The following is a 25,576-nucleotide window of genomic DNA, read 5'->3' as shown; positions in this document are numbered from 1 at the left end:
ACTTTTAGCCCTTGTTTGCTCTTGGAATATCCCTGCCTGAAAGCTCTTGGAGGCCATTGCTTCTCAGAATTTTCCTTTCAGCCCTCAGACACGGCACTTACTCTTCTTCACTGCTCTGCCCCATATGCTTCACATGTCCTCAACCACTGGAACCTTGTGTCCACTATCTTCTCAGATGTGAATTCACTTGTTTTCCTAACTCAAATTTTTCCATAAGAGCAGTATAGCAAAACCATACCAAAAAAAAAGGAAAGTGCATTACCACATCATGTTTAGTTTTCATGTCCTCTCTCCTCTGTCTATCTCATTCTCTGTCTCCCTTGTCTCTTCTAGTCCTGTTTCCAAAGAAGAGCTTATCTCCATCCCAGAATTTTCACCAGTGAGTGAAATGATTCCTGGGATGTCTCTGGATCAAAATGGAACTGGTAATGCCCGGGCACTTCAAGATATTTTAGATTTCACTGGCCCTCCAGCATTCACCAAGAAATCCAGTGAAAACCTCAGCCTTGATGACTGTAACAAAAACCTCATCGAAGGATTTAACAGTCCTGGGCAAGAAACTACGCTGAACACCTTCTGTTGACAAAGAAAACATTTCTTTAATGAAAGGTACAGTCTTTTAATGACACTCTAAATCTTTTAACTCCCCAACTGAGATGTAGTAAGATTGGATAAATACTGTCCAGCCTCTTGGACAGTTGATTTTAAGTGAAAATTACAAACACAAATATATATTGCAGCACGCACAGACATTGAGAAGGAGTCTAAATAATTACTTTATATGTGGATCCCCAATATAGTGTCCTGCTCATGTCCCTGTGGGTAGAAAGGTTAAGAAGGTTCAACAGTGAGACAAGAAGAGAATGCTCAAATGGCTGCAGGGTGAAAGGAACCTCAGCACTTAGTTTCCCAAGCAGCCATCAGTTCTTGGATTATAGCTGAGGTGAGAAAAGAAAGAACTTTATTTTTGTGTCCTGAAGGTTCTCTCCCAACACTGACTTTTTTGTTGCCAAAGAGCTTTTGTCCTTACTGGCACTCTGATGGTCACTCTTGCATGGTTTCTCAAGAACATTTTGGCCTCTAGAGTTTCTCTTCCTCTCCCTTTCTCCCCCCACCCTCACTGTTTTTTACATGCTAAGCTTATACTTTGCTACTAAACAACACCAGTCCCTCCCATGTGAGATCTATATGGGTTGTATTCATTCCAGTTGTATACACCTATATTTTACATTTGGTTTACTTTAAGTTAGGACTTGAAAAAGAAAAATGCTTTTAAATGTGTGTGTGTGGAGTTAACTCTCCTGACATGAGTGCTAGGAATCAAATTCAGGTCCTATCCAAGAGTATTAAGCACTCCTAACCACTGAGCCATCTCTCCAGCCCCTGGAACAATGCAAACATTGTTCAAAAAAATCTGTGGATAAGTTAGTAATTTCTATGGCTCCTGCTATTTTATATGTTTTTATGGTTGTCATTTTTGTTTGTGTAAAGGTATCATCCTCTGTCACTTTCCACCTGTTTCCTTTGAGACAGGGTCTCTCACTGAACCTGGATCTCACCATTTTTGGGGGACTAGGCAACCTGAACAGTGAGCTCCAACAGTCGTCCTGCCTCACCCCTTACCCAACAATGTGATTACAAGTGCATGTGGCTATGACCTTCTTCTGTGCGGGTGCTGAAGAGCTGTACTCATACTGCTGCCTGCACAGCAAGCATGCTTACCTACTGAGCCTCCTCCCCAGGCCTCCTGTCTGAAAAGGGGTTGAGAGTCTCAGAAGTCCACCATGTTTTTTTATGGTGCTGTGTTCTTCTAATAAAAATTTGATGCCTAAACTGAAGTCTAATTTTTTAAAAAAAAAAAACAATCAAATACAATAATAGGATGGAAAGGCCACAAAGTTGTATTTTATTTCTAGTCTTTGCCTATAGAGTCTTTAGTGTAGACACTGGGCTCTAGAGCCTCCTTCAGTCAGTTCTCTGGAAAGTTCCTGCATTCCTTAAACACAAAATAGGAAATTCATGAAAGGCTACTTTTAATTTTTTGAGAGAGAGTCTCATATAGACCAAACTGGCCTGAAGTCTCTATGTAGACTAGAAAGTATTCTCTTCCTCCCTCCCTCCCTCCCTCCCTCCCTCATTCTTCCTGAATCTGGGTACTGGCCCTGCTTCCTGAAGGGAGAACTGATCTTCACTTAAGGGCCGAAAAAAACAAACAAAACATATGCCAGTTTTAGAGAAGTCCCATATGAGGAACACTTGAACCCACTAAAATAATTATTCTGTAAAAACTGTACACTATTTCTGTTGAGAAATATTTCTGTTGAGCCAAGGAAGAATGCAAAATAGTTGGTGTCTGCTTTAATCTTACATGTTTTTGCTTTTGAATTGACACAGGTGGTATTTGGATCGCCCATGAAGCTGTCAGTGTTGAATCTGAGCTGCTGACCACCTAAAAGAAGCTTCTTTTGCCCTTAACTGCTGGATTCCAAATTGCTAGATTCAAAATGTAACTTATTATTCCTAGGTAGTTTGGCAAACACTGGTCTCTCTTGGTAGAGACCTTGAGATTTTTGCTTTGTGGGGCTTTAGCAAAGTTTCATTTTATGGTTCTACTTATGAGCTTCAGCTGCTGCTAAAGCACTTTCTTGACCTTCTCTACTATTGTAACCTGTGTAATGCTGTCTGGGAACCCGACTTTAGGACACTCACGTTCCCAGAGTTGGAGCACAGAGACATTTAGATGTCTCTCCCTATAAAAATCTTCTATTTGCCCATACTCTAGTTAAACATGTACTATTCAACCTGGGCTGCTTATCTCCCTGTCTTTGTGTGTGCGTGTGCGTGCACGTGCACGTGCATATTCGCGTGCCAGAGAGAGAGAGAGACAGAGTGTGTGAGTGAGAGTGAGCGCAAGCGCGCGCGAGAGAGTGTGTGAGTATGGGGTGGGGGAAATCTAGCTACTTTCTCTCCATCTCAGGTTTCTGTTATTTTATTATTAAGCTTCATCATCTGCAGAACATTACCTCCTTTACTGTTTAGGATTGAAGAAATGTTTAGTTGAATAAATAATTAAATAGTGGCAATTATTTCTTTTCCCTTATGGGAACTCAAATCTAGCAATGATGCTTTCATGTCACACCCCTAAAACCCCCGAATTGTCACTCCAAACCATTGAATGGCTTTTCAGCTGAATTAATCAAGTAACATACAGGTGGTTATTTTCATGGTTTTGCTGTTGTTTTCTATTAGACTTGGTATTTTCTTGTTTGCTCCTGTGTTTAACTAACTGTAATAAAAAGGAGTCAGTGCTTTGAAAGGGGGCCCAAGTTGGTTCCAGTATGTCACTTTAATAGGCTTTAAACATTAAAAAGTCTGAACAAGAAAAAATGACACTAGAATGTATAACTCCGTGTATGCCATATGCTATATTTAAATTTTCATTTCTTGTGGTGAAATGTAGCTTTACTGTCAAAAATGACTTTTTCTTTGGAACTTTTTGTTTTGACTTGTACCTTAAAGCTTTTGAAAAGATCCTTAATTCTGAGATTTACAAACAGAAGATACAAAGAAGTCTTAAAGCTGGTACAGTTTAAGAATGTATTAGTCTAACAAATTATGTATGTTTATGTGATATAATCTAAATAAAATACATACCTCTAAGAATGCTGTGCCATTGACCTTGATGAATACTTAAGGAGATAAATCTTTTATGACAAACACACAAAAGATAGCATAGTCTGACATCTAAAACATACCTGGCTATTTTTCTTAACACTTTCTTTTCCTGAGTGTCTATTTCATTGAGCTCCATTGTACCTCTCAACACAATTGTGATCACATGATGCCTCATTTGCATGATGTGTACATTTTGTCTAATGTTAATACATTTTCACTGAAGAGTCTGATGACTTGCTGGTGTTTTGTTTTTGTAATCTCAGTAAAGAAACTCCCTGAAACCTACTCAGATTATAAAACCTGAAACTAGGTAGAGAGAACAAAAAGCCAATTGATTTCTATATAAGCGTACTTTCTCTGTCAGATCAATTAAAAATTCCTCAGTTGTCAGTGCCAAGTGGAGCCAGCTGTAGCTTCATTGGTGGTTGGTCCATAGAACATGATGAACTTCAGAGAATGGGTAGGTGGCACTGAGCAAGCAGTTGGCTAAGTAAAGAAATACCTCATTATGATATAATTGGTAAAACTTTCACATAGCAGTTTGCCATTCAGATAGTTGGAGTGGAAATAATGGCCGTTTCTGTCAAGCATTGGGACACCCAGACTTGACTTTTTGGTATCTGTAATGTAATTTTCTTGAAGAGACATGAACAATGACAGAAACCCAAGTCTGGTTTGGTGAACCAGTAAGTTTATTGGGGTTCCTCCAGGTGTATGGATGAGGGATTAGGTGCTCAGATGAAACAAAGGCAGCTATACCACATAAAAAGCTACCCCACCCATACATATACAGCCACCAAACTAGATAAGATGGATGAAGCCAAAGAAGTGCAGGCCATCAGGAACCGGATATAGATCTCCTGAGAGACACAGCCAGAATACAGCAAATACATAGGTTAATGCCAGCAGCAAACCACTGAACTGAGAATAGGACCCCCGCTGAAGGAATCAGAGAAAGAACTGAAGAGCTTGAAGGGCTGAGACCCCATATGTACAACAATGCCAAGCAACTAGAGTTTCCAGGGACTAAGCCACTACCCAAAGACTATACATGGACTGACCCTGGACTCTGACCTCATAGGTAGCAATGAATAGCCTAGTAAGGGCACCAGTGGAAGGGGAAGCCCTTGGTCCTGCCGAGACTGAAACCCCAGTGAACGTGATTGTTGGGGGGAGGGTGGTAATGGGGGGAGGATGGGGAGGGGAAGCCCATATGGAAGGGGAGGGGGAGGGGTTAGGGTGATGTTGGCTGGGAAACCGGGAAGGGGAATAACAATTGAAATGTAAATAAGAAATGCTCAAGTTAATAAAGAAAAAAAAGAATTGTAAACAACAACAAAAAAAAGCTACCCTACTAGTCTTGGTGACAACTCTCAAGAAGTAAACCCCTGGAGTTCTAGAATGTTCTTACAAGTTACTTGCAGGCAGCTTAGCCAGCAGGAGACTGCTCTCACCAGCTACTGCTTACTGTTTGTATAACTTTGAAGGAGTTTGTGAATCTTGTAACTTTCAGGAGTCTGTTATCTTTGTTTATATCATCAGGTTTATGAGTCTCCTACCCTCCAGGGAAGAGTATTTTTATTCAGAGAAAATAGCTACATGTAATACATGACTCAGGCTTGTCCCCACTCCCTGAGAATTAGTACCAACCAAGATATTAGACTTATTTTCCCCCTGTGAATGAGTGTCTTTTTATTGGATATTTTGTATTTACATTTCAAATACCCTTTCCTGGTTTCTCATCCATAAGCCCCCCTATCCCCCTCCCCCCCCCCTTCTTATAGGAGGGTGTTTCCTCCCAAAACATCCCCCCACTTCCCTCCCGAACATTACTCTAGGATATCCAGCCATGGCAGGACCAAGGGTTTCTCCTCCCATTGGTGCCCAACAGGGGCATCCTCTGCTACATATGCACTTGGAGCCATGGGTCTGTCCATTTGTATGCTTTGGGTAGTGGTTTAGTTCCTGAGAGTAATGGTTGGTTGGCATTGTTGTTCTTATGAGGTTGCAAACCCCTTCAGTTCCTTCAATTCTTTCTCTAACTCCACCAACGGAGGTCCCATTCTCAGTTTAATGGTTTGCTGTTTGCATTTCCCTCTGTATTTGTCGCGCTCTGGCTGAGCCTCTCAGAAGACAGCTATATCAGGCTCCTGTCAGCATGCTCGTTTTGGCTTCATCAGTATTATTTAGGTTTGGTGGCTCTGTGTGTGTGTGTGTGTGTGTGTGTGTGTGTGTGTGTGTGTGTGTGTACATATATGGTGAATGCATACCATGTGTGTTTTTCTGTGATTGGGTTATCTCACTCAGGATATTTTTTTTTTTTCTTTTCTTTTTTTTTTTTTTATTAACTTGAGTATTTCTTATATACATTTCGAGTGTTATTCCCTTTCCCGGTTTCCGGGCAAACATCCCTCTCCCCCCTCCCCTTCCTTATGGGTGTTCCCCTCCCCATCCTCCCCCCATTACCGCCCTCCCCCAACAATGAATAGCCTAGTAAGAGCACCAGTGGAAGGGGAAGCCCTTGGTCCTGCCAAGACTGAACCCCAGTGAACATGATTGTTGGGGGGAGGGTGGTAATGGGGGGAGGAGGGGGAGGGGAAGCCCATATGGAAGGGGAGGGGGAGGGGTTAGGGGGATGTTGGCCCGGAAACCGGGAAGGGGAATAACAATCAAAATGTAAATAAGAAATGCTCAAGTTAATAAAGAAAAAAAAAAGAATTGTAAACAACAACAAAAAAAAGCTACCCCAGTAGTCTTGGTGACAACTCTCAAGAAGTAAATCCCTGGAGTTCTAGAATGTTCTTACTCTGGTTGGTTGGCATTGTTGTTCATATGGGGTCTCGAACCCATGCCTATGAATTTCATGAAATCATTGTTTTTGATAGCCGAGTAGTATTCCATTGTATATATGTACCACATTTTCTGCATCCATTCCTCTGTTGAAGGGCATCTGGGTTCTTTCCAGCTTCTGGCTATTATAAATAAGGCTGCTATGAACATAGTGGAGCATGTGTCCATGTTATATGTTGGAGCATCTTTTGGGTATATGCCCAGGAGTGGTATAGCTGGGTCCTCAGATAGTGCAATGTCCAATTTTCTGAGGAACCTCCATACTGATTTCCAGAATGGTTGTAACAGTTTGCAATCCCACCAACAATGGAGGAGTGTTCCTCTTTCTCCATATCCTGCCAGCATCTGTTATGATCTGAGTTTTTTTTTTCTTTTTTATTTTTTTGGAGCTGGGGACCGAACCCAGGGCCTTGCGCTTGCTAGGCAAGCGCTCTACCACTGAGCTAAATCCCCAACCCATGATCTGAGTTTTTGATCTTAGCTATTCTGTCTGGTGTGAGGTGGAATCTCAGGGTTGTTTTGATTTGCATTTCCCTGATGACTAAGGATGTTGAACAATTCTTTAAGTGCTTCTAAGCCATTCGATAGATAATCCTCAGCTGAGAATTTTTTGTTGAGCTCTGTACCCCATTTTTTAATAGGGTTATTTGGCTCGCTGAAGTCCAACTTCTTGAGTTCTTTGTGTATTTTGGATATAAGCCCTCTATCAGATGTAGGATTGGTAAAGATCTTTTCCCAATCTGTTGGTTGTCGTTTTGTCCTAACCACAGTGTCCTTTGCCTTACAGAAGCTTTGCAGTTTTATGAGGTCCCATTTGTCGATTCTTGATCTTAGAGCATAAGCCATTGATGTTTTGTTCAGGAAATTTTCCCCAGTGCCCATGTGTTTGAGGCTTTTCCCCACTTTTTCTTCTATTAGTTTGAGTGTATCTGGTTTTACATGGAGATCCTTGATCCACTTGGACTTGAGCTTTGTACAGGTCAATAAGAATGGATTGATTTGCATTCTTCTACATGCAGACTTCCTCCTGAGCAATCTGAAGCTAAGAGCCCAGTCAGTCAGCACAGCCTTTCCAGGTTCTGCTGACAGAGCCTGACAGGATTAGAAGTCATTTATGTTAGAGCTGGAGAGATGGCTCAGTGCTTTAGAGTATTGGCTGCTCTTCCAGAGGTCCTGAGTGTAATTCCCAGCAACCACATGGCAACTCACAACTATCTTTAATGGGATCCAATGCCCTCTTCTGGTGGGCATGAAAACAGCATACTCATATACATTAAATAAATCTTTAAAATATTTTTTTTTAAAAAAAGAAGTCATGTGTGTCATCATAAGCTTTACCATAGGGCTGACCTAGCTTAGGTTGACCAGTCAGTCCTAAGAGTAATTGTTAGTTTTTGAATATCCTAATTGTTTGCATGATGTATACAGACTTTCTACTAAGTGCTTTTAGAAAACAAATTTAGAAATGATACAAAGAACTAATTCATTGCTAAGTATATACACTTTGTTTGGGGGGGCAACTCCAATTTTCACTTCTCAGTATTTTTCAGGTGTCCTGAACGTGAAAGAAAATGACAATTATTAGAAATACTAGAAACGTTACTAGAAATACTAGGAAATGTTATGCACTTCCACCCAAGAACCCTGGAATGACTGAAGACAATAATTCCACAGGAGGGCAACTATTAAGGAAAAAAATCAATACTTTGGGTTTTATGTGTTAGAATTTTAAAAGATCCCTATAAATAAAAATCCTAGAAATATCTATCTTTTGAGAGGTTATTTGGAGAGTCCTGGCAGGTGGAGCACAGTAAAGACTTGTCCTTGTCATCTCCAATCATCCAAGCATAAAGTTTTAGAAGGAGCAAACAAGGCCCACTGGGAGAGGAACAGACACCTGCCTAGCTATCTAGATCAGCTCAATCAACCCTGGGGATCAATGGGATGACAAACATTACAGTCAGATGACCCTTGTATACAGGAAGTAACTTTCTGAGGTTTGCCCCAAGGGGTATTAGGATGGCCAGATCTATGCATGCGAAGATGACTAACTGGAAGGAGGCACTCAGATTTTGGCCAACACATGGGTTTCTTTTGGACCAAGTCAGAATTCTATAGTTTATGTAAGAAAACAAAACGAAGAGACTTGGGCTGGAGAGATGGCTCAGTGGTTAAGAGCACTGACCACTCTTCCAGAGGACCTGAGTTCAAATCCCAGGAACCACATGGTGGCTCACAGCCATCTGTGATGGGATCTGATGCCCTCTTCTGGTGTGTCTGAAGACAGCTACAGTGTACTTACATATAATAAATAAATCTTAAAAAAAAAAAAAAACGAAGAGACTTAAATTTTTAGAAAGTGAAGTTTCTCCCAGCAAATGGTAAAGTGCATACAATTCTTATTACTTAAAACACTATATGCTGATAGAGAAATTTAGAATAGCAGTGGAAAGCAGCAAGAGTGAACATAAGCTAGCACTTAATATTTAATGAAATCTAGAGGCCAGCCATTCGTACCTGTAGAAAAATAACAGGACTTAGTGCTTCCAGAGCGTCAGCTGGGTTAGGTTCTGAAACCAAGTGGGAACAGAAGCTGGAAGTTAAAGTGACAAGATGACTCATCCAAGACATGGATCCCAATTATGCTTCAATGTTTAAGTGGAACAAAATGTAGATACAAAGCTTGGGAACCTCTTCTGAGGCTCCTGTTGTCCATTGCCCCAGGATATGCTGCAGTCAGGAAGTGGTGCAAGGGCGAAATGGGCCTCTGTTCACTGAGCTGCAGGTTTCTGTGTGACTATACCATGACAGGCAGCATGAGCTAAGCTTATTCAACTCTGTGTTAAGATTTGTTCTTGCCATGAGGTAGATACAAGACGGTAACACCCCACCACCACCAAGACATACAGCTAGAATTAAGCAGAACTGTTTTTAACTACAGAACCCCAGATTGGTGCCCTGAGAGAAGGTTGACAAGGTGTTCAGCCACCAAGATCAGGAAAAAAAACACCTGCTACTGTTTGTAGCAGTGACCAACCAAGACCCTTATGGGGAGATCCTAGTTCTGAGTATAATTAGTTAAAAGAGGAAATCTTTGAAACCCTTTTTTAATTGAGCTGATCATGGTGTCACACTTTTAATCCCAGCATTTAGGAATCAGAGACAGGAAGTATTTTGAGTTCATGGCTAGTCTGATCTACATAGTGAGTTCGAAAACAACCTGGGTTATCCTATGTAAGAGAGACTGGGGACTCAAACAAAAATATGAAAACAGATGGCAGAGAGCCACAGCCCAACATTAGATGGAGCTCAGGGAGTCCTGTGGAAGAGTCGGGGGAAGGATGGATGGACCTGATAAGGACAGGGACTCCACAGGAAGACCAAGAGTCAACTAACCTGAAGCTGTAGGGGCTCCCAGAGACTGAACCACCAACCAGGGAGCAAGCCCTGGGGGGACCTAAGCCCCCTGCATATATGTAACAGCTGTGCAGCTTGGTCTACATATGGGGCCCCCAACAACTGGAGCAGGGGCTGTACCTGAATCTGTTGCCTGTCTGTGGATCCCATTCCCCTAGTTGGGCTGCCTTGTCTGCCTTCAATGGGAGAGGATGCGCCTAGTCCTTCAATGATTGATGTGCTGGGGGGCAATGCCTGAAGGAGGTTCCCCCTTCTCAGAGGAGAAGGGGAGGGAGAATGAGGGGAGGATCTGTGTAAGGGAGGATTGGGAGTAAAGTGGGCCAATATTAGGATGTAAAGTGAATTTAAAAAAAACTACCAAATAAATAAATTAGTTTTAAAAGCCTGAGATAGAGTTGACATCCTGTAAAACTCAGGCTTTTAGCATACACAATTAGGTCTGGTAATATACCTCTATAGCACGGTGCTTGCCTAGCATACATGACATCCTATGTGCATCAAAACAAAACAAAGCCCAGGGCTCCATGGTGTTTATTCATAACATTTACAGCCACTGCTCCTTTGACCTTTGAGAACATCAGACATGCAAGTAGAACAGATATATACACAAAGACAAAACATACACATAATAAACAAACAAACAAGCAAACGAACAAGTAAGCTGAGGGGGAAAATAGTTTTTTGTTTCTTTCTCTTTTTTGTTATTTTTATTTATTCACTTTACATCCTACTCACTGCCCATCTCCTGGTCACCCCTTCCCATAATTGTCCCCCATCCCCCTCCCCTTCTCTGAGAGGGTGCACCCTCCCCTGAGTACCCCCCCAACCCTGGCACATCAAGTCTCTGTGAAGCTAGGTGCATCCTCTCTCACTGAGACCAGACAAGGCAACCCAGCTAGAAGAACATATCCCACAGACAGGCAACAACTGTTGGGCTAGCCTGCCGCAGGCCCCCACCCCGCTCCAGTTGTTTGGGACCCACATGAAGACCAAGTGCACAGTTGTTACATATGTGCAGGGAGGCCTAGGCCCAGCCTGTATATGCCCTCTGGTTGGGGCTCTCAGCCCCAAGGGTCCAGGTTAGTTTACTCTGTCCTGTGGAGTCCTTATCCCCTTAGGGGCTGAAATCCTTCCTCCTATTCTTCTGTAAGAGTTCACCAGCTCCATCCACTGTGTGGCTGGGGTTATCTGCATCTGTCTGAGGCAGCTCAGACTGGGTGGAGCCTCTCCTAGGACAGCCATGCTAGACTCCTCCTGTCTGCAAGCATAACAGAGTATCATAAATATTGTAAGGAAGCGGCACTTGCCCATGGGATGGGTCTCAAGTTAGACCAGTTATTGGTAACCCTTGCTTTCAGTCTCTGCTCCACCCCTGTCCCTGCAGTTATTGTAGACGGGATAGTTTTGTTGGTGGGTTGGTGTCCCTGTTGCTCTATTGCTGTTCCTGCCTGGCTTCAGCAGATATCCTCTTCAGGTTCCATATCCCCAGTATTGTGAATCACAGCTAAGGTCACCCCTGAGGATGGCAGGCTCATGCCCCTTTTTTTTTTTTTTTTTTTTTTGGTTCTTTTTTCGGAGCTGGGGACCCGAACTCAGGGCCTTATGCCCGAGGCAAGCGCCTACCACTGAGCTAAATCTCAACCCTGGCTCATGCCCCTTCCATGAGCCATAGGTAACCCTAAAGGTGGAGGGAAAGCCAATAGATTTCCTATTGATACTGAGACACAACATACAATCTTAAAAAAACCCATGGCACCCCTGTCTAATAAAGAATAATGGGTCAAGGGGGTTACTTGGACTGATCATTCCACCTAAAGAAAAGTAGATCTAAGAATGAGATGTGTAACTCTTTTATGGTGATCCCATGTCCCCTCCTAGGCCAAGACCTCCTAACCAAAATGGGGGCACAGATCCATTTTAGCCCTGAGGGAGTACAGGTCCTAAACAAAAATGGCCCTATACGTGTACTGACTGTGTGGTATTAGAAGAAAAATATAAATACCTCCTCCAGACTTTAATAAGGACCCATATCTAGAGAGGTTATAGGGAGAAACCCCAGCGGTATGAGCTGAGAAAAATCCCATGTCATTGACCAGACATCCTGCCCCGATCATGGTGTAGCTAAAGGTCAGTACCAGCCCGGCTAGAGTCCATCAATACTCCATGCCTAGGGAGGCAAGATCAGGAATAGCGCCACACATAACTGGACTCTGGGAGCAGGGGATATTGGTCCCTTGTCAATCAGCCTGGAACACACCCCTCCTGCTGGTAAGAAAACCCCACTCCAATGACTACCAGCCCGTACAAGACTTAAGGAAAGTCAACAAAAGGGTAGAAGATACCATCCCAAGGTGCCCAATACACCCGACTGAGCAATCAACCTTTTGAATAAGATATCTATACCATATTGGACTTTAAGGATGCCTTCTTCAGTTTGCCACTAGTCCCAGTTAGTCAACCTTTGTTCATTTTTGAATGGAGTGATCTGGAGCGTGGATTCAACATGTAGCTAATGCCTGTCTTAAAAACCACATCAGTCTCAGGTCCAGATCCCTCCTCCCTAATAAACCTGGTCCCACCCCTGCTCATTATGCCCCTCCCTAGGGCCTTTGACACAACTATCCTGTTTAAACTACTTAACTCCACCTTCAATTTCATTAACAAACCTCACTAGAGAAGATTGTTGACTCTGTTTGGACCCCAGGCACCCCTACTATACTGCCTGGACCACCATGGAAAATCTGTTGATACTCTTAGAAAGCTTGCCAAGGTGGTCCTGGGGAAGGACTCTGGTCCTCGCCCTTCAAGCAGTAACTGGAAAGGGACTATTTATAATAGGAAAAGGGGGAAGACTAAATAGATTGCCTCACCTTAAACATCATTGCAATCAAACCCTTACTGTAGAAGCCAACAATTCCTGCCTCATGCCTCCCATGGAACTTGGTTTGCATGCACCTCGGGTTTAATTCCTTGTGTCCATCCACAGATACTTTGAAATTCCAACTTATGTGCCTGGTTTCCCTGTTCCCTCAAGTACCTATATGGAGATGGTTCTGAACCAGCCCAAGGAAAAACAAGATTTTGAGAGTTCACCAATCCTACTTGCAGTGCTTGTAGGGTCTGACATAGTTAGGGGATTCAGTACTGCTACTGTGGCCCTTGTCAAAGCAGATGAGACTCTTCAAGTCCTAAATAATCTTGTAGACTGAGACTTAGCTCAATTAGAAAAGTCTGTCCATCACTTAGAACAGTCACTAGGCCCATTAGCTGAAGTAGTACTACAAAATAGAAGGGGATTAGACTTATTCTTCCTAGAACAGGGAGGCCTCTGCCAGGCCATAGAAGAGCTATGTTGCTTCTACACCAACAACTCAGACATTATCAGAAACAGCCTGGCCATGGTCAGCCAGAGACTAGAGGAAAGGGCTAAACTCAGGCAACAGAATCAAAACTGGTATGAATCCTTATTTTCCTGTTACCCCTGGCCAACTACACTAATATGGGCACTAGTGGGACCAATTCTGCTCTTGCTAACTGTTGTCACTGTGGACAGTGTGTGGTAAATGCTCTAGTCAAATTCATATGAGAACAAATCTTTACAGTACAATTGATGATAATTAAGCAGCAATATCAGCCCCTGGAGACATCTCAAGGATTTGAGATGGGGCCTTGCTCAAGGGGGGAATTGAAAGGACAACATAAACCCCATTTGTCTCCATTTAAAGACCAGGCCTGATTAAAAAAAAAGCCTTCAGGCACCAGCTCCAGGAACAGACTGTAAGCCCCAGAAACTAGGCTGTAAGGCACCAGGATGAACAGACCATAAAATCCAGGACAAGATCATAAAACCCCCTCCAAAGAACAGCCTGGGGATAACCACAAAGATAGGGAAATATCTCAGAATGGGCCATCTGCACTGGGCAGCCCTATTTTATATGATTCAACATTTATGACATAGGAATGCAGACCTGTGACCCCCTAGCACCCACCAATGAACTTTTACATTATCTAATCCTTCTAGAGAGTTCCCCTGGTTCCCTATAAGAAGGTCTGTACACTTTTGTCTGCGGTCGCCATTTTGAAGAGTGGTTGACCCCTGCATGCTGGATGTTTCCACAGAATAAATGCTCTTTGCTCTTTATTTTTGCATACCATCTGAGTCTGGGATCATCCTTCAGTGGTTTTCGAATACTACAATCTGACCATCTCTCCTGTCTCTTCCCCACACCTGATCTGAACCCCCCAATCTCCTCCCCATCCCTTCTCCCATCCAGTTCCCTCCCTCTATCTGCCTCTTATGTCTATTTTAGTCCCTCTTCTAAGTGAGATTCAAGCTTCCTCGATTGGGCCTTCCTGCTTGTTTAGCTGCTTTGGGTCTGTGGAATGTAGCATGGTAACTGTATGGCTAATACATTTATTATTTTATGGCTAATATCCACTTATAAGCCAGTACATACCATAGCTGTCCTTTGGGGACTGGGTTACCTCACTCAGGATGATATTCTCAAGTTCCATCCATTTGCCTACAAAACTCATGATGTAGTATATAGACATTGAAAGGCTCGAAGTGATTCTTAACTAACTGGGAGACCCCAGCCTTACACCCACCATCTCAGGTCAAGACTAGGCCAAGTACCAGCTTCCTGTCTTGGGTCAAGGCTAGGCCAAGTTCCATTCTCCACCCACAATTCTCTGGAGGAGCAGAGACAGGGACATTCTTAAAAAAACAGAATGTACTGACTGATAGTCACCTGACCTCTGGTCCTAGATAAAGTTTGAATGCATGTCATATGCTTGCTAGCCAATAGATTCAAAGGTCAATATGCTTAGCCAATAAGGTTAAACTGTACCCTTGCTGATGTCACCTGTACCTCTAAAAAATATAAAAACTGCTTGTTATAGCCATTTGGGGTTGCCTTCTAGTCACTTGCCACGAGGGGCTGATTGAAGGTGGACCCTGATGTGTCAGAAAAGTAAACCTCTTGCATTTGCATTTAACTCCATTCTCGTGCCTCACTGGGAGGGGGGGCGTCTCCCTGTAGTTAAGATTCACTTCAAGCTTTACATTTGGTGCATTGGCCGGGAAGCCATACCCCACTATGAGATCACAAAGAATGGTGGTCGGAGGAACAGCTTGAGCTTGATGTCAGGTACCGTGTTTGTATCCATATTGTCTGTCTTGCTTTTGGTTTGCTCATGAGCGTCTGTAAGACTTAGAGAGCTTCTGGTCTGGTGAGGTCAAATTGCAGCTGGCAGATGTGCCTTAAGGTCGTGACAGAGGGGAGTCTAGAGGACACTTCAGCCCCACCCCCCACAAGGGAAACCGGAGGACTGTGCTCCTTTTGGAACCTGTTAGACTCGATACCAGCATACCAGTGTAAGTTGGCTGAGTCACCTTATTACCTTGTTTCCGTACCTTGTACTTTGGCAGGGACAAGCTTTCTATGTGTTGATTGTCTTCTCTTTGTTTTTGGACTTCAGTATTAGCAGGATCCGATTGAGTCTTGCTCTGCACCTGTGGCAGGGGTGAACTATCTGTATGTTGATTGTCTCTGCGTTCTTGGACTTGGACTTGGACTGACATTATTTTTGGACATGAGACAGACTGAATCTACCCCATTAAACATCCTAGTTAACTACTGGAGGGAAGTTGGGGAACGAGGAAAAAACTTGTCAGTAGTAGTAAACAAGGGTAGTTTAGTTACTCTCTGCTCCTCTGAATGCCACAACTTTGAAGTAGGGTGTCCAACTGTAGGGACCCTTGATTTGCAGATGATCAAAACAGTAAAGGGAAGAGTCTTTAGGCCAGGATCCCCGAGGCACCAAGACCAAGTGCCCCTACATAGTTCCATGGAAGGATCTAGTGGTTTTTTGACTCCAAGACTCTCGCAGGTCCTGGCCATGAAGGAGAAGAAAGAACCCTGTAGAGACCAATGAGTCTGCAAAGAACATCCTCCAGGACCCTTCCACAGTGGATCTGATACTGATGGATCCTCCACCCCCTTAGCCCATACTATGGCCACACTTCCCACGGCCCCTAGTCAAGGATCTCCCTTGAGCCCTCATCCAGTATCCCTTTACCCTTCCCCTTCCTCCAGCCCCAGCAAGGGGGGAGGGTGGAGAAGGACCCTCAGAACCGGGAACAGTCACAGAGACCAGGAGCAAAAGGGCCACCTCACCTGATATAACAGTGGCCCTCCCGCTCTGAGCCAGTGGACCCATAGATGAGGATGGTAATCAGACCATGCAATGTTGGCCTTTCTTTTTCAGCCAACTTGTACAACTGGAAGGCCCAACACCCCCCTTTTCACATAACTCCAAGGGGCTGATTAATCTCAGACTGTTTTGTTTACCCATCAGCCCACCTGGGATGATAGCCAACAACTCGTGAGAGTGCTCTTCACGACCAGAGAGCGAGAGAGGATGATGCAGGAAGCCAGAAAAGATGTTCCCTCAGATATGAGGGCAGCATCAATTGATCAGGTTGTCATCAACAGTGGATTGCCTCTGACTAGACCTGAATGGGACTTTAATACAGCCGGAGGTAAGGAACACCTGAAGATCTACCACCAGACTCTGTTGGCAGGTCTCAAGGGGGTCATAAGATGACCCACAGTTTGACGAAGGTACATGAGGTTAAGCAGACAAGTCGCCCTCAGCCTTTCTAGAGCGGCTCATGGAGCCATTCCACCAATGTACACCCTATGACCCCAGCAGCGAGGAGCACAAAGCTACTGTGACTATGGCTTTTATAGACCAGGCTAGTAGAGATATCAGGAAAAAGCTTCAGAGGCTGGAGGGACTACAGGATAAAGTTGTTGAGCGATTTAGTGCAGGTTGCTGAGAAAGTCTACCATAACAAGGAAACAGAGAAGGAGAAGGAGCAGAGAAAGAGAAAGGAAAAAGATGAAAGGAGATGAAAAAAGAAAAGTGACAGGTGGGGTTGGGGATTTAGCTCAGTGGTAGAGCGCTTGCCTAGCAAGCGCAAGGCCCTGGGTTCAGTCCCCAGCTCCGAAAAAAAGAAAAAGGAAAAAAAAGTGACAGGAAAGAAATTTACAGAGAATCTTGACTATAGTAGTTAGGGAAAGCAAAGAAGAGAGACTCCAATCACAGAGAGACAGAAAACCCCTCGAAAAGACCACTGTGCATATTGCAAGGCGAGGGGCCACTGGGCCAGAGAGTTTTCCAACAAATGGTAGCTGGGAGCAGGAAATCCCAGGCCTTGGGGAAAGCACCCCCAAATGGTGAAGGTGTTAGCCCTGGAGGAAGACAGCAACTAGGGAGGGCAGAGTTCGGACCCCCTCCCTGAGCTAAGGGTAACCTTGAAAGTGGAAGGGAAACCCACCCAATTCTTGGTGAATACTGGGGCCCAACACTCAGTCCTCCTCCAAGCGGATGGGCCGGTCTCCATCAAAAAAATTCATGGGTCCAAGAGGCCACTGCGACTAAACAATATTCATGGACTACAAAGAATTATGAACCTGGGTGTGGGCCAGGTGTCCCACTCGTTCTTGGTCATCCCTGACTGCCCCTATCCCTTACTCAGAAGATATTTGCTCTCCAAAATGGGGGCTCAGATCCACTTCCTTGAGGGGGATCTGCTGATGAACTATCCAGGTCCCTATTATTAGGCTGGAAGACAAATACAAATTGTTTGAGACCAATACCCAAAAGACAGAGGATATTACTTGGTGACTGGAAAAGTTTCCTCTTGTTTGGGCTGAAATGGCTGGGCTAGATCAAGTGTATCTGAAGGCTGTGTATGTGGAGCTTTAAGACCAAGGCTGACCCTGTCCCGGTGCGCCAGTATCCTATGTCAGGGGAGGCAAGAGATGTAATTAGGCCACACATCTCCAGGCTCCTCAAGCTTGGGGTGTTGTTTAGTGCTGTTTGCCAATTAAGAAGCTGAACGCTAACTATTGCCCAGTCCGGGACTTACGAGAGGTAAACCGTGCTAGAGTGATTGACATCCACCCTACTATGCCTAACCCCTATACTCTATTGAGTTCTTTGCCACCTTCCAGAATTTGGCACATGGTTTTAGACTTGAAGGATGCTTTCTTCTGCCTGACCTTGCCACCCCAAAGTCAAAAATACTTCACCTTTGAATGGAAAGACCCAGAGGATGGGACCATGGTAGGCTGACTTGGACTAGATTCTCCACTGGTTGGGCTTAATCCTGCCACCTTGCTGCCCAATCCAGACCTGGAAAGTGGAGCTAATTTTCCTTGGAGCTTGGGGCTGGCAAGAAAATTAACATCTACATGGATAGCAGGTATGCCTTTGCCACAGCCCACGTCCACGGTACTATATACCAAGAGAGAGGACTACTCACATCAGAGGAAAAAGAAATAAAAAAAGACAAAATCTTGGATCTCTTGGATGCCCTGATGAAGCCAGCAACTGTGAATATTATTCATTGCCCAGGACATCAGGAGGGAAGAGACTCAGTGGCCTGGGGCAATAACCAGGCAGATCAGGTGGCTCAAAAAGTGGCTATGCTTGAGCCTTTCCTGGTTATGGGCCTGCAAGAAATACCTGCTGGGAAATGGGATAAGACTAATGGATGGCCTCACTTAGAATATACAACAGAAGGAAAGGTCCAAATTGCTAGCCATCCCACCACCTATTACTTAGAGGAGGAAGGACAATGGCACACTGAAGGGGGAAAACTATACTCCCCAGAGAACAAACAAAAGACTCACTTGGCCAAATGCTCATCTAAGCAGTCAAGGTATATGTAATGGACCTTAGGTTTTAGCCAGAGAGACAGTAGAACAGTATAAGGTATGTCAGCAAGTGAATGCTTATGCAGCCAAGAGCAAACATGGCAAGAGACCTAGGGGAGAATGACCTGGGATATATTGGGAGGTCAATTTCACAGGAGTTAAGTCAGGAAAATATGGTTACAAATACCTCCTAGTGTTTGTAGATACTTTCTCAACATGGGTTGAGGCTTTCCCCACCAAGCAGGAAACAGCTACTGTGGTAGCCAAGAAGATATTAGAAGAAATTTTCCCAACATTCGGAGTGCTCAAGGTAACTGGACAATAGTCTGGCTTTTGTTTCTAAGGTAAGTTAGGGATTGGCAAAGATATTGGGGACTAATTGAAAGTGCCAGTGTATGTACTGTCCCCAGAGCTCATGGCAGGGAGAGAATGAACAGAATCATAAAATATACCTTAATTAAAATGACCTTGGAGACTGGTGCTGACTGGGTGGTGCTCCTCCTAGCTCTGTTCCAAGCCCAGAACACCCCCTACCATTTTAACCTGACCCCTTTTGAGATCTTTTTGGGTTCCCCAACTCCCTTGGTGGCCATTAGGCCCTCTCTGGAGCTATCCCAACTCACTGATAAGAAGCTCTTCTTGAGGCTCCACGCCTTTCAGTCAATATGACATGAGATTTGGCCCAAACTGTCTGCCTTATATGCTCCAGGAATGCCAGAAACTCCTCACCATTTCCAGACTTGTGACTAAGCCTATGTCCAGAGGCACCAGTCACAGTCATTGGAACCCTGGTGGAAGGGATCCTTCCTGGTACTGTCAACCACTCCAACAGCCTTCAAGGTGGATGATATTGAGGCCCTGGTGCAGAAGCCTCACTCCCTAGGGACCCCTGCTACCCCCCCCCATGTGCTAGTCCATCAAACCTGGGCTGTGGTTTCCACTGGAACTGAAAATGAGGTCACCTCCCTGACTGCCTCCAAACCCCTCAACACCTGGTGTCCCGACCTCACTTTTGACCTGTGCCAGCTTGTGGCAGGACTGGACTAGTGGGACATCCCCACCCATGACAGGAGTGCTGGCGGAAGCAAACTGCCCATATGGGAGAAAGAGTGCTCTGGGCTGGGTCGGGGAGCTGGTAAGATGTTCATTCCCTGCACAGAGGTGTCACCTGTGGGAGACCCCCACTTAAGTTTGCCCTGGTGATGGAAGAAACTGGGCATAAATTCACAGATGTGGGGGTCCAGACCAGTTTTATTTCTCTGCCTGAGGATTCGAGACTACAGAGACACCTACTGGACTCCATCCTCCTCTTGGGACTTGATCACGGTAAAAAAAAAAAAAAAATTACAGTACTGAGGGGCCCTATCAGAGGGACTGAGGGTATTGGGACACCTTCTGCACACAGATTCCCTCAGAAATACAAAGAAGTGACAAGATGGATAAAGAAAAAAACTTGGGGACTCAGGTTGTACAAATTGTGGTATGATGGCCAAGATGAGAGAAGGGCTAGCCAAATGGACTAGAGAAAATAGAGTCAGGGCTGGTTTGAATCTGGGTTTAACTTGTCCCCGTGGCTAACCACCCTCATATCCACCGTGTTAAGACCTCTAATTGTTCTGCTACTGTTGACTTTTGGACCCTGCATATTGAACAAGCTTATAGCCTTTATAAAAGAGAGAATAGGTATGTTACAGCTGAAGGTCCTGTGCCAACAATATGAGACCCTGAGGACAGGAACTGAAGAATATGAGTTACTCACTAGAGACCCCAGAGCATAGCTCCAAGATTGGAGCTTGTACAAGAAAAAGGGGGGGAATGAAGGACCCTAGGGTCTTTTGCCAGCCTTATACTCACCACCTCTGGTCAAGACTAGGCCAAATTCCATTCTCCACCCACAGTTCTTGAGAGGAGCACCCGCAGAATGTTCTGACTGTCACCTGACCCTCTGGTCCCAGATAGAGTTAGAATGCATGTCATATGCTTGCTAGCCAACAGATTCAAAGGTCAATATGCTTAGCCAATAAGTTTAAAACTGTAACCTTGCTGATGTAACCTGTACCCCTAAAAAGTATAAAAACTGCTTGTTCCAGGCATTCAGGGTTGCTTTCCAGTCACTCACCACGAGGGGCTAATTGAAGGTCAACCCCGACACACCAGAAAGTAAACCTCTTGTGTTTGCATCAAACTCCATTCTTCTGTCTCACTTGGTGGGGAGGGTCTCCTAGTAGTTGAGACTCACTTCAAGAATTACACAATGCCAAGCAACCAGAGCTTCCAGGGACTAAGCCACTACCTAAAGACTATACATGGACTGACCCTGGACTCTGACCTCATAGGTAGCAATGAATATCCTAGTAAGAGCACCAGTGGAAGGGAAGCCCTGGGTCCTGCTAATACTGAACCCCAAGTGAACTAGACTATTGCGGGGGGGGCGGCAATGGGGGGGAGGGTGAGGAGGGGAACACCCATAAGGAAGGGGAGGGGGGGATTAGGGGGATGTTTGCCCAGAAACCGGGAAAGGGAATAACACTCGAAATGTATATAAGAAATATTCAAGTTAATTAAAAAAAAAAAAGAATTACACAAGCATCTGTAATGAAATTGGATGCCCTCTTCTGGTGTGTCTGAAGACAGCTACAGTGTACTTATATATATTAAACAAATCTTAAAAAAAAAAACAAAAACCTGAACCCTAAGCTTACCCCCAAACATTCTCTTCCAAACAAAACAAATCATTTTTGCCTGTGCTCTGCCATTGGCCTGGCTATCACAGGAGCAAAGAGGGGTTAGGCAGATGGTTCAGTCAGTAAAGCACTTGTTTACAAGCATAAGCAACTGAGTTTGGGCTCAAAACATGAAAAATGATGACACAATTTTGCAATTCCAGCACTGGGGAGGCAGAAACCAGAGGACACCTGGGTTTACTGGCCAGCCAGCCTACCCCAGTTGAGCTCCAGGCTAAGAAGAACAAACAAAAACACTATCTCAAAGGAGGTACACGATGTTCATCCAAACGGATGACATTTCTTCCAGCACTTATACACACATGCATACAAGAGCGCGCACGTGCGCGCGCGCACACACACACACACACACACACACACACACACACACACACACACATAAATAAAAGATTATCCAGGTGGTGCATGACGGCCATTTCTGTATTGGACAGTGGAGATACGAAGATCAAAAGTTGAAAGCGAGCCTGGACTGCATGAAATCGTGTCTCAAATAAAACAAAACAACAAAAAAGAACAGTGTCCACAAAAAAAATGAATAATAGGCTAGAAGAAAAGGAGGAGAAATTAGGGCTAACAGCATTAGCCATCAAATGTCATTAACAATTAACAGAAAGTACACATGGTTCTTTCAATTGGTTTATAAACATTCGTGTTAATGCTGTGACCACACACAATACAACCTAAATTAGAACACATAAAAGCTCTGGGGAAATCTAGGCCAGCAGTGTTTTCAGGGGATAAGGGAGCTATGTGTCCTACTTTTTTTTTTTAATTTTTTTTATTCCTATCAGCCTTTACAAAAAAGCCACATAAAAGGGCAGCCACAATACATGTCAGGCCCACCTAGTAATTTTCTGTCTTTCTCCAGCAAATGACATAGATGATGAGTACTTTGCCTACGACTATATAAAAGCATGAATAAATCACCCTTCAAATTTTTCATCTAATTTAAGCATATAATAGTCAGTCATTATTCTCTAAAGGAACAGTAATGTATGACTCTGTGTATGTGTGTGTGTGTGTGTGTGTGTGTACGTTCTGTTGTGTGGCATTTTTATACTAATGGAAAAATTCCTTCCAGGAGAAAGAGAGGACTAATGATACCCAGAGTGTTTAAAAAGAAATCACGTTTGGAAAAACTGGAATTTGCTAGTTGAAAGCTGCAAGATTTACCGGGCCCCTTCACCAGTGTCCTCCAAGTAGGAAACAACTGCTGGGGACTAGACTCAGACTGGTCAAGCTGCCTAGGGAAGGCTGGGCTGCCTAAGACAGTGTTACTGGCACCTGCTAAGCCACATGACAGCTGTGCAGAAGCTCCAGGGCTGGAGGGTTCTTGGGCTATCACCCATGTTGTAGTGAACCTTTTAGTGATGCAGTTGCTTTTGCGTCATTTATGCTCCTGCAGGTCATCAGGTTGGTGCTTAACATCTTTCAACTCTGACCACCTGGAATATATTGCTCCAGATGTACAGAAATGTTTGGAATTTGAGAATGAATATTGCCTTTTCTGTTTGGCCAGAAAGTGTAAGTTAGGTGGACATGGAGGTGTACACTTAGCACTTGGGAGGCAGAGGCAGGTGGATTTTTGCCAGGTCTCACCTGGCCTTAGAGGGGACAGAATGACATGGTTCCAGCCCCTGGGACAAGGCCAGTCGTGGTGGTCCTCCCCAAGTGTCAATGGCTGCCATGGGCATAAGGCTTGTTTGTATAATAATGTACATATTTGACATTCCTCCTTAGAGGAATGTCCTCCCGGACATTAATGTTAATGATTCCACGATAATCAGAGGCAGCACAAGTCCAGGAGGCGAAGGTGTGGCTAATGTCTCAGCAAAACGGTAAACACTGGGACTTTCAGGACAGCCCTTAAGACTGGGGAAAGCACGGGGTTGGGGATTTAGCTCAGTGGTAGAGTGCTTGCCTAGCAAGCGCAAGGCCCTGGGTTGGGTCCCCAGCTCTGAAAAAAAGAAAAAAGAAAAAAAAAAAGACTGGGGAAAGCAACTCTAAAAAACATGGACTTAATATATGTATATCAAATTTCTCAACTATGCAAAATAGAAGGATGCAATGTGAGTTATGAGGGGCGTCATGAGTCTGAAGGAACAAAGGCAGCTCCACCACGAGCCAGCTTGTCTGAAAGATACAAAGGCAGGCAGAGTCCTGAGTCCAAGGTCAGCCTGAGATGCTGAGCCCAGGCCCAGGTGTGGTAGGAATGGTAAGTACAGGGCAGGGTCCCACCCAGGTAGTTAGAATCTGTGCTTAACAGAGGCAGGCAGGTCTCTGAGTTCTTTTGCAATGTTGAAAGAAAATGTGTGCTTGCTGTCTCCTAAGAATCACAGGGTGGGATTGGGGATTTCGCTCAGTGGTAGAGCGCTTGCCTAGTAAGCTCCAAGCCCTGGGTTCGGTCCTCAGCATTGGAAAGAAAGAGAGAGAGAGAGAGAGAGAGAGAGAGAGAGAGAGAGAGAGAGAGAGAGAGAGAGAGAGAGAGAGAATGAATCACAGAAGCAGCCTGAATAAATAACTGAATTGATATAAAAATAAAATCTGCTTTGGTCTGCATGAGATGAGCTAGCAAAAAGCACTTGCACTTCTTTCGAATTTTTCTCTAGCAAGAGCTGTGTTATCTGGTCTTTTCACTTCTCTGGAAAATGAAAATATCTCTTCAAGCCCTGAGGAGTGACTTCAGGCCCAAGACCAGAGGTAAGACCAACGAACACTCTGTTCCCATAACTGGCTGAAAGAAAACAAGAAAACAGGTCTACAGCACTCCTGACACACAGGCCAATAGGACGGTCTAGCCACTGTCAGAAATAGCAGAACAAAGTAACACCAGAGACAACCTGATGGCCAGAGGCAAGCACATGGTATGCAGTCATTGATAAGTGGATATTAGCCCAAATGCTCAAATTATCCTAGATGCACAGAACACATTGTCCCTGCCAGCGGGGACCCAGTTATTCAGGGTCCTGAAGAGGCTTTCTACCTGTGGGCCAAATGGGGGTGAAGAGAAGAAGGAGACCAAGCAAGATTCTATTGTCAAGGTCTCGTTTATTGGGATGAACGTTACAAAGGAGTGACCTTTGTGAAACACGAAGGAGGGGAAGACGAGGGTATAGGCAGTGATAGCTGGAGGCAAAGACGTCAGGCGGTAGACGGTGAGGTCAGGTGGTAGACACCGGGTGTTGACTGAGGAGATAACTGATTTTTGCTTAGGCTGAAGCATCCGGTGAATGTTATCTTCCTGTGCCGTAAATTCATGGGAGAGGCTCTTAGAGGAGTATGTGTGGCCAAGAGTCACGTAGCCACTTTGAGCTATACAGTCAAAAAATGGCCAGGCCCAAATCCAATACGGCTCCCTACACACATGAAACTCAAGGATGACCAGAATGTGAATGCTTCACTCCTTCCTTAAAATGGGAACAAGAATACCCTTGGGAGGGAATAGGGAGGCAAAGTTTAGAACAGAGGCTGAAGGAACACCCATTCAGAGCCTGCCCCACATGTGGCCCATACATATACAGTCACCAAACTAGATAAGATGGATGAAGCAAAGAAGTGCAGGCTGACAGGAGCCGGATGTAGATCGCTCCTGAGAGACACAGCCAGAATACAACAAATACATAGGCGAATGCCAGCAGCAAACCACTGAACTGAGAACAGGAACTCCGTTGAAGGAATCAGAGAAAGAACTGGATGAGATTGAAGGGGCTCGAGACCCCATATGAACAACAATGCCAAGCAACCAGAGCTTCCAGGGACTAAGCCACTACTTGGGGGGAGAGTGGTAATGCGGAGGAGGATGGGGAGGGGAACACCCACATAGAAGGGGAAGGGGAGGGGTTAGGGGATGTTGGCTGGAAACCCGGAAAGAGAATAACATTTGAAATGTAAATAAGAAATACCCAATTTTTTTTTTTTTTTCTTTTTTTTTCCCGGGGCTGGGGACCGAACCCAGGACCTTGCGCTTCCTAGGCAAGTGCTCTACCACTGAGCCAAATCCCCAACCCCTGAGCCAAATCCCCAACCCCCCAATTTTTAAAAGATGGAAAAAAAGAAAATATCTCTTCAAGTTTTTTTTTTTTTTTTTTTTTTTTTTTTTTTTCCGAGCTGGGGACCAAACCCAGGGCCTTGCCCTTGCTAGGCAAATGCTCTACCCCTGAG

General features: G+C 44.5%; 1 long non-coding RNA gene across 1 annotated transcript; it reads left to right on the top strand.

Moving 5' to 3' along the window:
* Positions 1-309: 309 nt before the first annotated feature.
* LOC116888363 lies at positions 310-3,905 on the top strand. The gene is made up of 2 exons (XR_004386305.1): positions 310-609; positions 2,395-3,905. It is a non-coding gene; the product is annotated as an uncharacterized LOC116888363 (long non-coding RNA).
* Positions 3,906-25,576: the final 21,671 nt, after the last annotated feature.

The sequence above is a fragment of the Rattus rattus genome, chromosome X (genome assembly GCF_011064425.1).
Source record: "Rattus rattus isolate New Zealand chromosome X, Rrattus_CSIRO_v1, whole genome shotgun sequence".
NCBI lineage: Eukaryota > Metazoa > Chordata > Mammalia > Rodentia > Muridae > Rattus > Rattus rattus.
Note: the sequence above shows the minus strand (reverse complement) of the source record. Positions and strands in the feature narration are given on the sequence as shown.